This window comes from Bombina bombina, chromosome 3 (assembly GCF_027579735.1).
Source record: "Bombina bombina isolate aBomBom1 chromosome 3, aBomBom1.pri, whole genome shotgun sequence".
In the NCBI taxonomy this organism is placed as follows: domain Eukaryota; kingdom Metazoa; phylum Chordata; class Amphibia; order Anura; family Bombinatoridae; genus Bombina; species Bombina bombina.
Genome location: NC_069501.1, coordinates 424,620,689 through 424,634,788, shown reverse-complemented (window position 1 = coordinate 424,634,788; position 14,100 = coordinate 424,620,689). Strand labels below are relative to the sequence as shown.

Below are 14,100 nucleotides of genomic sequence, written 5' to 3'. Positions count from 1 at the left end.
CCTTCATAAGAGCCGACTACAAAAGTGCAACTCTCGGCAGGGCCCTCTACCCATTTGATCCCTATAAATGTTATCCTCTATACCAACTATGTTTATAGCGCTGCGGAGTCTGTTGGCGCTCTACAAATACCTGTTAATAATAATAATAATTGTGAATAGTCAGAATGCCAAAATATTTTTATTTTGCAATAAAAAACAACACATATATTGATCTTCATATCACAAGAGGAACATGCACATTGACATAAATTTCCCCTTTCTCTTTCTCACAAAAATGTAATGACCTCTCTAACATATTTAGTAGAGACATAGGGGCAGAATTATCATTGTGTGAGCGGACATGATTCGATATTGCGGATCATGTCCGCTGCACATCGATAAATGTCAACAGCATATGCTCTCGGCATTTATCATTGCACCAGCAGTTCTTGTGAATTGCTGGTGCAATGCCTCCCCTTGCAGATTTGTGGCCAATCGGCCGCTAGCAGGGGGTGTCAATCAACCCGATCGTATTCGATCAGGTTGATTTCTGGCGATATCTGTCCGCCGCCTCAGAGCAGGCGGACAGGTTATGGAGCAGCGATCTTTAGACCGCTGCTTCATAACTTGTGTTTCCGGTGAGCCTGGAGGCTCACTGGAAACACGGGGCATCAAGCTCCATACAGAGCTTGATAAATATGCCCCATAGTCATTTTCATGTGGGTACAACATAAATTAAATATAAAACTCTATCCAATCTGGGAAAGGAGGAAAGTAAAGGTCATAGGAGATACCTTACAATATTTCAATAAAACTAAGACTGAGTGTAAGTGGACGTGTCCAGAGGAAAATGGGTGAGGTGTGGGCCATGGAGGAGGAGCCGAGCAGTTTCTTTTTAAATAAATTATCAGCAATGCAATACTGGGAGCTAGCTGAACACTTGGGCTGAACCAATGACAGTTATATAGGTGCAGCCAACAATCAGGAGCTAGCTCCCAGAAGAGCATTTCTGCTTCTGAGCCAAGAAAATAAAGCAAATTATATAACATAAGTGAATTGGAAAGCTGCTTAAAATTGCATGTGCTATCTGAATCTCGAAAGTTTAATTTTGACTTTATTGTCCCGTTAAAATCTCAGTGTAACCCCCAAAAAACAATAAGTCAGACTTTATGTTGCATTGTTTGTCGCCATAGCATGTTGGAGCTATACATACTATTGATTTTAAGTACTTTTAAAGGGGCAGCAAACACCTATAAATTGTATTATAAAATGTTTAATTGTGCATAATATACCAATGTTGAAATATGCTTGTATTATTTATTTTGCCCCCTACATATCTGTCTCTAACTTGCTTTAACATAACAACTGCATGTGACGTTATACGAACTTAATGACAGTGGCTATCCATGTTGTCTGCAGATTCAAGCCTAAATTGGTTCCTTCAAATAAAACAAATAGTGGGAGGAGTTTGACTATTGAAAAACAATTGCAGTAAACAAGGCAGCATTTAGTTTAGACTTGGCTAGGTTATTCTATAGCAAGATAATAGAAAGGTTTTGTATTACAAGGTCTTTACTGTCCTTTCATTTCTGTACATATATGAAACATTTATATAAGTTTAGACAACAGGAAGAAGAAAACAGCACATTCTCTAATAGCACTCACCTATTCACATATAGCAGCAGAAAGTAAAATGAATTAAAACGTAACCTTTAAAGGGACAGTCTACTCGAACATTTTTATAGTTTAAAAATATGGATAATCCCTTTATTGCCCATTGCCCAGTTTTGCATAACCAACACTGTTATATTAATTCACTTTTGACCTCTGTCATTACCTTGTACCTAAGCTTCTGCTGTATGCCCCCTTATTTCAATTCTTTTGACAGACTTGTATTTTAGCCAATCAGTGCTGTCAAAATGCACTGAGATAAGAGTTGGCCTTCAAGGGCTTAGAAATGAGCATACAAGCCTATTTAGGTTTAGCATTCAAACAAAGAATACCAAGAGAACAAAGCAAATTTGATGATAAAAGTAAATAGAAAGTTCTTTAAAATTGCATGCCCTATCTGAATCATGAAAGTTTAATTTTGACTAGACTGTCGCTTTAATTATAAAATAACTAAAAACAAATTAATGTATATGATTGTGTAATTAGATGATGAAATATTTGAAACATTTTTCCAGTATACAGTTCCGCAGACTCGATAAGTTTTATTAATTACTGCCACGAAAATAGTTATCAAACATAAGTCACTTAGTACACTGATTAGGGATCTTTTGGTACATGACGGTTTGACATTAATGGGACAACCATAGCAGAATTGGACTGTTACTGGATCCCTCGATACACTAGTAATTGTGGTTTATTTGGATTCAGTATGTGTGAACTTATGTTTTTAATCATTAATTTTTAGTTATTTTATAATTAAAGGGACACTGAAACCAAATTTTTTCTTTCATGATTCAGATAGAGCATGCAATTTTAAGCAACTTTCTAATTTACTTCTATTATCATTTTTGCTTCATTCTCTTGCTATCTTTATTTGAAAAAGAAGGCATCTAAGCTAAGGAGCCAACAAATTGTTAGTTCAGAACCATGGATAGCACTTGTTTATTGGTGCTGTCCAATCAGCAAGGACAACCCAGTTTGTTCACCAAAAATGGGCCGGCATCTAAACTTACATTCTTGCTTTTCAAATAAACATACCAAGAGAATGAAAAAAAATGATAATAGGAGTAAATTAGAAAGTTGCTTACAATTGCATGCTCTATCTGAATCACAAAAGAAAAAAAAATGGGTTCAGTGTCCCTTTAAAGGTTACATTTGAATTAATTTCACTGTCCGCTGCTATATGTAAATAAGTGAGTGCTATTGGAGATGCGCTGTTTTCTTCTAAATATGTAGCAAAAGTAATAGTAAAATTTAGTGGGTCCATACTGCATTAGTTTAGATAAGGAACTGTACCATTAAAATCAGTTTGGTTTTGATATTTAAATAAACTTACAATGAAAAAGGATAAACAGTATAAATAGATTCTGATGTCCTGAAGAGCTTGCAATCTAATGTTGGTGCCTGAGATATATATGATAAACTTGGCTATGGACCACGTTCTGCTACTTCAAGGTTATCAGTACAATTGAAATACTACTTTATAAACTGTGTGTCCTATTTGTATGCATTCTTTTCTGGGGCATAATGTACTGATGACCTTCATCACGATCGTATGCAGCAACACGTGCTTATATGCTGCAACTGCTGATCTATCAGTTAAGCAAACCATTTTATAACCCAGCGGCAAAGCAAGATATTTAAGACAGGGACAAATTGCAACTGTCAATTGCAAAGCATACCATGCTGCATATTATCTTGGCAATTTTAAATAAATTAGAATTGTAAATTCAACATCCTAATTGAGCAAGGAATCCTTTATAGCTTACACAAGCTGTAGTTTGGATTTTCATCACCTCAGAGGGACACACTTTTTGGAAAACATCACAACCGTCCATCTTGCATAAGACAGCAAGGGGTGAGCAATTGAAGTGCCATAATTATTCATAGGCTATTTTTAGCTGCAAGATTATAGAAGACCTATATTTCGCTCCTTTGGGTCACTTCTTGTAATTTCTAGTACCTCCCGTCTCTATAGCTTAAGGTATGGTCTCAATTTCAGTGTAGCCTAATTGGAAGGACTTTATTTATATTCATGAGTTATTTGGCACTTGTCACTGAACATCTTTATGCAGATCCAGATTTTCTATTCAAATTGGATCAATGAATTTCAGTGCAACGGCTGCTGTGATAAATATAATTTTACTCTGGTGATAAATTCCTTCAAAGCAGCATTGACTCTTCCCAAATATGAATAGTCGGTTTGGGCATGCTAGTATTTATTTGTGCAATACTTAGATTTGTTTGTTGCTGGGCCTTTTAAACTAAATTAAAGGGACATGAAACCCAACTTTTTTCTTTCATGGTTTAGAAAGAGTATGCAATTTTAAGCAAGGTAAGAAACAGCTTCTTAGATTGTGGGAAGGAGGTCTGCATGTGCAAACCTGCCCCGCAAGGGCTCCAAAGCTACTTACGCTGCTTAAAGGGACAGTCTACACCAGAATTGTTATTGTTTTAAAAGATAGATAATCCCTTTATTACAAATTTCCCAGTTTTGCATAACCAACACAGTTAAAATAATATACTTTTAACCTCTGTGATTATCTTGTATCTAAGCCTCTGCAAACTGCCCCTTTTTTCAGTTCTTTTGACAGACTTGCAGTCTAGCCAATCAGTGCCTGCTCCCAGATAACTTCTCGTGCACGAGCATAGTGTTATCTATATGAAATACGTGAACTAACACCCTCTAGTGGTGAAAAACTGTTAAAATGCAATCTGAAAGATGTGGGCTTCAAGGTCTAAGAAATTAGCATATGAACCTTCTAGGTTAAGCTTTCAACTAAGAATACCAAGAGAACAAAGCAAAATTGGTGATAAAAGTAAATTGGAAAATTGTTTAAAATTACATGCTCTATCTGAATCATGAAATATTTTGGCCTAGACTGTCCCTTTAATACATTATGCCCAGAGAATATTTTTTTTAATTTACATTCAAATTGGCTTCTTTTTTTCTACTTTGCTTCATTTTATTAGTATCCTTTGTTGAAGCAGTAGTGATGCAGTACTGGGAGCTAGCTGAATGCATCAGGTGAGCCAATGAGAACAGGTATATATGGGCAGTCACCAATCAGCAGCTATGTCCCAGCAATGCATTGATGCTCCTAAGCCTTTCAACAAATCAGATAATAGAAGTAAATTGAAAAGTTTGGGTTTTATGTCCCTTTAATTTTGCAACAATTAAGTTAATTTATACATAAATACCTTATATGAACACTGTTTTTTTTTTCATGAAATGTTTAATGTCCCTTTAACTTGTTTGACATGTTTATTAATTTATTTACAGGTTTCTGCCCTTTAAAAACCCTTTTCTGACAGAAATGCCTATGAATCATTGCCGCTCAATGCAGATCGAGGTTTTCAGATAGCAAAGTAGTTATACTAGAGAAACACTGTTAAGCAGATTACATTTATAGGCATCTTAATTAAATATTTATACAGATTTAGCACGCAAGATTGGATTATCTCATGCTATTTTTCCTCATAGTTACTGAGAGATTTTATCTAAATTTGTTGCTATTTAGTGCATTCTTAGTGTGAGATCTGGGCTGCCAAACAAGCAAGTTATAAGCATCTAACATTTATTTCATGAACTTAAAGGGATACTAAAACCAAATTTTTTCTTTCATGATTCAGATAGAGCATGCAATTTTAAGCAACTCTCTAATTTTCTCCTATTATCAATTTTTGGTTGAGAACCTGGGTTATGCTTGCTTATTGGTGGGTAAATGTAAGCCTCCAATAAGCAAGCGCTATCCATGGTGGTGACCCTAAAATGGGCTGACTGCTAAGATTTACATTCCTGCTTTTAAAATAAAGATAGCAAGAGAACAAATAAAAAATGATAATAGGAGTAAATTAGAAAGTTGCTTAAAATGTCATGCTCTATCTGAATCAAGAAAGAAAAAATGTGGGTTCAGTGTCCCTTTAAAGGTTTCATGTGGAAACTGCAAACAGCAACCATTTCATATTAAAGGGACTAAAGTGATTCAGACAGAGCATACAATTAAAAAAAAAAAAGTTTGCAATTTACTTCTATTTTCAAATTTGCTTCGTTCACATGGTATTCTTTGTTGAAGAGATACCTAGATAGGTGTCTGATGCACTACATGGGAGGAAATAGGGCTGCCATATAGTGCTCTTGCAAATGGATAACATTCTTGCAAAACTGCTGTCATATAGTGCTCCAGACTTGTGCACGTCCCTGAGCTACAACAAAAGATATCAAGAGAACTAGGAGCATTTTATAATAGAAGTAAATTAGAAAGCTGCTTAAAATTGCATGCTCTGTCTGAATCATGAAATAATTTTTTTTGGTTTCATGTTACTTTAAAGGGACAGTCTATACCAAAATTGTTATGGTTTAAAAAGATAAATAACACCTTTACTACCCATTCCCCAGCTTTGCACAAACATTGTTATATTTCTGCCTGTTTCTAAACCACTACAGGCAACCTCTTATCAAATTCATTTTTATTAGCTTTTCACAGCAAGACACTGCTCATTCATGTGTACCATATAGATAGAATTGTGCACTCTACTGTGGAGTTGTGCAGGACACAGCACTTATTGGCTAAAATGCAAGTCAATAGATAATAAATAAATAGCCCTGAGATAAGGGGGCTGTCTGCAGAGGTAATATACAAGGTAATCGCAGAAGTAAAAAGTATATTAATATAACCATGTTGGCTGTGCAAAACTGGGGAATAGATTATCTATCGGCTAGATTACGAGTTTTTGTCGGTAAGGCTGTGCGGTGCTAACGCTCTTTTTTTTCTCACCGCTCACTTAAGACAACGCTGGAATTACGCGTTTTCTGCAAGCTGGCGTTAGCCTCAGAAAAGTGAGCGTTGAGCAAAATTTACACATCTTACCTCAATACCAGCGTTGCTTACGGTAGCGGCAAGCAGGTAAAATGTGCTTGTGCACGATTTTCCATAAGTACAAATTTACCTGTAAAATAAACCCTAACCTAAATTACAATTACACCTAACACTACACTATAATTAAATTAATTACCTAAACTAACTACAATTAAATAAAATAAACTAAAGTACAAAAAAAAAACAACACTAAATTACAAAAAATAAAAAAGAAATTACAAATTTTTAAACTAATAACACCTAATCTAATCCCCCTAATAAAATAAAAAAGCCCCCCAAAATAAAAAAAATCCCTACCCTATACTAAATTACAAATAGCCCTTAAAAGGGCTTTTTGCGGGGCATTGCCCCAAAGTAATCAGCTCTTTTACCTTTAAAAAAATAATACAATACCCCCCAACATTAAAACCCACCACTCACATACCCAACCCTACTCTAAAACCCACCCAAACACCCCTTAATAAAACCTAACACTACCCCCTTGAAGATCACCCTACCTTGAGATGTCATCCAGACCGGCAGAAGTCTTCATCCAGGTGGCATCTTCTATCTTCTTCCATCCGGAGCGGAGCGTGTCCATCTTGAAGACATCCGACGCAGAGCATCTTCTTCCATCCGACGTCGACTGAAGAATGAAGGTTCCTTTAAGTGACGTCATCCAAGATGGCGTCCCTTCAATTCCGATTGGCTGATAGAATCCAATCAGCCAATCGGAATTAAGGTAGGAAAAATCCTATTGGCTGATGCAATCAGCCAATAGAATTGAAGTTCAATCCTATTGGCTGATCCAATCAGCCAATAGGATTGAGCTCGCATTCTATTGGCTGTTCCACAATATTATATATAATAATCTATTATTTTCCTTGATTGCATATTCTTCAAAGTGGAAAACAAATAATCTGAAAAGGTAAATTAGATAAAACATTGGCAAAACAAATTATATTTTTATTTTACCATACTTTTAAAATTGTTTTTATTTGCAAGATGTATCTTGAATTCAGGATAAACTCCACATTTGATTAATTATAACAATTAGGCCTAACTGGAACCCAAAATAGGCCCAGCATTTTAAGTCTGAGCAGCCTATTCCCCCATTCTTTTTCAATTTAAAGGGACTGTATACTTAAACTGCATGTAATGTACACTACTATAAAGAAGAGTATGCACAGATACTGATATAAAAATCCAGTATAAAACCTTTCAAAAACTTACTTAGAAGCTCCCAATTTAGCACTGTTGATGAGGTTAGGCTGGGACACCCACTGAAAGGGGCTGAGAGCAGACCATTCCCTGTATATGAAAATACCCATTACACAAACAGAAGCAATCTGAAGTCTGTATACATCAGTATACATCTAAAACTTGGGGGTTTAGTTAGGAGTCTAGTGTACAATGTCCCTTTAACAATACCACAAAACTGACCAGTACAATGTACTAGTTTCATTTATAAAAGCATTTAAACTTTGTAACACCCTTCTGAACATCTGTCTGTCCCTGCATTTTGTAAATTGTTTATCATAAAAAAGTAATTAAGTAAAATGTAATGAAAAAAAAGACCAAAGGCTATGAAGTCCACATCTAAATAAAGAATAGTCACTTATTGCTTGTGTAGTTGGTTTCTCAAAATAACAGGCACTTGCCATTACACTTAAAGGGACACTGAACCCAATGTTTTTCTTTCGTTATTCAGATAGAGCATTACATTTTAAGCAACTTTCTAATTTACTCCTATTATCAAATTTTCTTCAATCTCTTGGAATCTTTATTTGAATTGCAAGAATGTAAGTTTAGATGCCTGCCCATTTTTGGTGAACAACCTGGGTTGTTCTTGCTGATTGGTGGATAAATTCATCCACCAATAAAAAAGTGCTGTCCAGAGGTCTGCACCAAAAAAGAAGCTTAGATGCCTTCTTATTGGTGCTGTCCAATCAGAAAGGACAACCCAGTTTGTTCACCAAAAATGGGCCGGCATCTAAACTTACATTCTTGCTTTTCAAATAAAGATAGCAAGTGAACAAAGAAAAATTGATAATAGGAGTAAATTAGAAAGTTGCTTAAAATTGCATGCTCTATCTGAATCACGAAAGAAAAATTTTGGGTTCCGTGTCCCTTTAAGCTGCACTATCAGAGAAAAAAAACACTCACAGACATCCACTTGTACACACTAACACATCCGAGACATCCACAACCACACAGACATCAAGAACAGCTGCTTTTCTGTGACTGTCATCCTACCCCCTTGGTTAGTCCGCGCCAGAGAATGTGCACTTGTACAGCCTTGCATCATTCAAATATGGCGGCGCAGAAATAGGACAGGAGACTGAACCGTCTGTGGCCTATCTCACAAAAAGGGTAGAGCTGTCTCTGCATCATGCACAAATAAAAATGCTGGCAACTGGGCAGGGCTAAAATAACAAGTCCCAGCCTACAGCTAACACCAACCCACCGGGGAAATGCCCTGTATGCCCTATGATCAGTCCAGGCCTGATAACAATTGTTTTATATATATGCTGCTATTCTCCCCACCAAGTGGAACTCTTATTTAACTATTGTTGGTAATTTGCAGTTAATAAACAAACAATGGTTTAGATGATATGGTTGGAGATTTTCTGATTAAATAGATCAGAAAATAAATATAAAATACATATTATGAGTCTTCCAACGATCTACACCTGAAGAACGTTTATTTTCTTTCAGTTAAATAAGTTATAAATAGTGTAGCTTCAAAATGGATGTGAAGGCTCATTTATAGGTGGCACAATGCTGAACCGGCCTCAAACACAGCTAAGCATTGGCAACAGCTATATGCACTATGCTCATATTTTTATGAGCATAGTTATAAAAACCTACTTAATTCATATTTGAAACATAGGCGTGGGCAGCAGATTTCATTAGGTTTTGCACCCAGTGATTTTTTTAGGTGACAAAATAAGTTAAAAGAAAGAACATTCATTTGAATCATTTACAATTAAAATAAAAACAAACAATACAAAGTTTTAATGGAAGATACATACTCAATACATATAGTAGGGATAGCCAGGCAAACAAAATTAGTATAAATTGCTAACCAGAGAACTCAAACCCATACAGGGTAACTGCTGCAGTGCAGGGATACAGTAACTGCCATGGGCATTAAGTTGCCTACTGGCATCAAATGATGGCCTAGATCAATACATTGGGCCAATTTATTAAGGGCTGAATGCCCCTGTTTCCTCGCAAGCCTACAGGACATAAATCCGCCCAATCTCATACAATCAGGTTGATTGACACCCCCTGCAGGAGGCGGCATTGCACAAGCAGTTCACCAGAACTGCTTGTGCAATGTTAAATGCCGACAGCGATATCCGGTTTTTAAAAAATCGGCCCCATTCGGTTGTCTACTTTAAAAATATATATAGTAATAGCAAAAATGGGTTGTCTACTTTAAAAATATATATAGTAATAGCAAAAATGCTACAAATTCTCTGGTACATTTGGCAAGTTTTTCTCTAAAATTCCCGGTAGTGAAGGGGTTAAAACCAGGACGAGCCTTCAGTCCAGATAAAATAGGAGTTTGCAATGTAGTTCAGCTAACTGATGCCTTCCAATATTAATACCAGACACAGTAATGTATACTCAATCTGAAGCATTATATTTTTATCCAGAGTATTCCCTCTGCATCCAAACAGCACGCTAAATGTCTTATATCCTTCTTCAGCACAGTCCCACAGGCTCCCTCGTTCCTTGTGTAAACAGTGGGAAATTCACTTGCTAAAAGCAGCCAATATTTTAGTTTTTTTCTAGACATAGAATCTCAATCTTTCTAGCTTAACTGATAATTAAATATTTAGTCCAATTAAATATTTCAGGCTAAGTGCAGAAGAATTACTGAGTAATTGATCGTTGTATAATTGTATCACATGTAACATATTGCAGCTGTTCTTATACTCATAAGTAACTGTGAATTATTAGGCACACTTTTTATTGTTTTCATAACGCATCCATTATGGAATTGTTGAAGATGAGCAGGTGGTAAGTACTTTTCTGCTTCCATAGGCTACTTTTGAATGACCTTTTTCAGATTGAGAATAATTTCTTCAAAATTCACATGACTAATTTATGATTTTTTTTCACTCAAAATCCAGATTCTTTGTAACAGACACAGCTGAGGACCATTTGTTTGAGAATCAAGAATGTATTTATGCTAATGCTTACATCACTTGTAGTACGTTTACTGAGCATGTGCCAACGGAGGCATGTTATTGGCTGTCTGATTACTGTGTGTTTGAGATCACTACATTCTTAAAGTGATTATAAATTTTGATGCTAAAGTGCCCGGTTTTTAAAAATTCTTTTAAAAACAGGGGCACTTTAATTCATCAAAATGTACATTTCCCTCCTGTTGTGAAAAAAAAAACTTACCTTTTAATCTTGACAGACTCTCCAGCTGCCTCCACCCGTCGCAAAGCCTCTTCCTGGGTCTAAAATGAGGAAACCGGCTTCCTCCAATCACAGCATTGAATCAGACACTGATTCCCCCGGGGGAGGAAGCTGTTATTGGAGGATGACCCATCCATCATTTCTGACATCAGAAATGGCTTGCGACGACCGGAGGAAGCTGGAGCAGCTGTCAAGTTTAAAAGGTAAAAAAAATTTCACAACAGGAGTGAAATGTAAATTTTGATGAATTAAAATGCCCCTGTTTTTAATCAAATTTTTAAAAACTGGGCACTTTAGCATCAAAATTTACATTCACTTTAAGGAGGAAGTGTAGATACAGACAGAGAGACAGACTCACATATAAACCAAACATGTATTTGGAGTGATATGATTTTAAACTGAGTCCCTTACATTGGAAAATTAAACTTTGTTTCATTATAATTAAAATGAATAAAGGCCCTATACTTTACATGTGCTAGCCCTGTCTTTTTTTTTACCACAATCCAAATTCTCAATACTTAGCGACAGTTTAAAGGACTTGATAAACTCAGGACAACCCTTTCGGACTTATTACCAAATTCCTCAGACGTTTTTGAATGTAACTGGTTTTGCGCATGGGCAAAGCACACAAAAATGACCTCAGTCATAATGGATGACAATGTCACAAGATTCAAACACTTATTGCTCAATCACCTAATAAACACACATAACCACTAAACTGATAATGCTTCTTTTTGGATTCCTTAGAGAGACATACTCACATATCTCTATGGTTTTGGATCATTGATCTCACCTATTAGCATCACTACACGATATTAAAAGGTATCAATTAAAGGGATATGAAACTCAAAAATGTTCTTTTGTGATACCATTTTAAAAATGTTTCAAATTTATTTCTATTATCAAATTTCATGATGTTCTGTGTTGAAGAAATACCTAGGTAGGCATCTGGAGCACTAAATGGCAGGATATAGTGTTGTCTTCTAGTGCTCTTGCAAATTGATAACATTCTTGCAAAACTGCTGCCATATAGTGCACCAGAAATAGGCCGTCTCCTAAGCATGACCCCCTGCTTTTCAACAACAGATACCAAGAAAATGAAGAAAAATTTATAATAGAAGTAAATTAGAAAGTTGTATAAAATTGTATGCTCTATCTGAATCATGAAAGAAATTTTTTGGGTTTCATATCCCTTTAACATACAGTCCCTTTAAGCTGTAATGTAATCGCTAAACTCTATAGCTGACATTTTATTTGTTGTTAATCATGCATATTTTATGTTTCAGATTAAGAAAAATAGAGATAACAAAGAAGATACCTGTTTCATATTGTTTTTTAGTGGTAAATATTTCCAAATTCAGGGGTATAAATGGCAGAAGCCTTTTAGGATTGTGATCACTGGAAAACCACAGTGGCAATAACAGGCGAAGTTTAGAAATCATTATCTGCCTAAAATGAACTGAAGATTCATCAAATGAGCAACACTTGGCTAGAGACACAAGTTTACAAGAATCCTGTCCAATCAGCTGTAAGCATTTCAATTATTATATGAAGGCAAGAAAACTTGTAATGTATCATGTTATGCAGTTATGTTATCTATTGCACCATATCATTTTGTTTAGCAGCTCCCATTTTTGTTTGTTCTGGTTGCAATGGAGATTGCATTTTGGCGCATGCTAATTAATATTGAACTTACTCCAAAAAGGCTTTGGGACATTCCAGTATAAGTCACATGGTTAAAGACACAAGTTAATTGGCGTCACTAGGGTTGGTGTCACCCGGTGCGGTAAGTTATGGTGTCACCCCCCCTCCCCCCAGAAAGCAGACACACACAAACACAAAAACATGGCCAATCACCTCTGCACTCTGCCCACCCCCAGACCCTGACCGCCCTTCCCTCCTACCTCTTCAGTGTGCACTTAGTGCACCGTCCGTAACTGTACCGGTCTGGTGGGCATCATACGTGGCTCCTCCGCTTTAGAGACAGTGTCAGACAGTCATGCGGTCTGGTGCCAGGCATCCCCCTCAAGATTTCCTGGTTCCCGTTTAGAGAGACAGCAAAGCAGTGAGTGACTCCACTGCTCCACATGTCACTGACCAATGAGCACAGATAGGCAGGCAGGTTTAGGCTAGCAGCGCAACTTCGCAAGCCCCACGGCACGCCCTCAACATTCATAGTGAAATTGGGCAGGGGAGGAGCAAAGTACAAACAAGCAAAAGAAGCCGGGAAAACTATTTGTGGAAATTGCAGCGCTGGCTCAAGGGGCAAAAAAATTAAGTGTCTACAACTTCCCCAGTCCCACTAATGTTCCCTAATGCTTAATCTGTGGTGGGTGCAGTCAGAATTCGGCAGCTTGAGCAGAGCCTCCAGGTATCAAGGGTCAGAAGCTGATATATTTATTTGGGTGAGAGTCTCCTTTAGATATCTTTATATGTCTGCTCTTATTGATCGCACAATAATGATTACTAGCCACCATTAAACTTTAAAAATGGATAACTCAGATAAGGGGACTAGAGTGAAAGACTTTAACAGTCTGGCCACATTTAGGAATCTAAACTTATTACGTTTGTGGATTTTGAAAGTTACCATTTAATGTAACGTTTTGAGGTGTTACCCCCTGGTAACTTTCAAAATCCTGGCGAGTGCATCCCTTTTCTTCACTACTATATTATTAGATGTCATAACAATTCATTAAAAGATAAAGCAAATAATTATGAAGAAGCAACTGCTAAAAAAGTGTCGGATAATGAAGTTGCAGATTATCCATTGCTTTTATTTTCAGAATATATGTTATAGGGACATAAAGGAAAAATAATAAAATACTCTAATTTGGTAGAACAATTTATTATTGAACTATTTATTGAACAGAACTAAGGTCAAGTTTTCATTGCTGTTGCAAACTGTGTAAACTTATCAAGGCCGGATTGACCTACCAGGAAACCAGGAAATGTCCTGGTGGACCGCTTCAGCTGGGGGTGGTCAGCTACAATTTAAGAGAATAGTACTGCTGGTCAGATGATGCACCTGTTTTACCTCTCTTTTCTCCTCCGAGCTTTACATATTTAGTCACAAAGTATTTCCTTGTAAGTTTTATTAAATAGACCATGTACCATTTAAGTAGCCCTCCTCTGAATGGTTTCTAGTGTATAG

The 14,100-nt window shown here is 36.5% G+C and overlaps 1 protein-coding gene across 2 annotated transcripts in view; it reads right to left on the bottom strand.

Moving 5' to 3' along the window:
• The window catches only part of KCND3 (potassium voltage-gated channel subfamily D member 3), a 587,344-nt gene that overhangs the window by 182,426 nt on the left and 390,818 nt on the right, over positions 1 to 14,100 (bottom strand). The window lies entirely within an intron of this gene.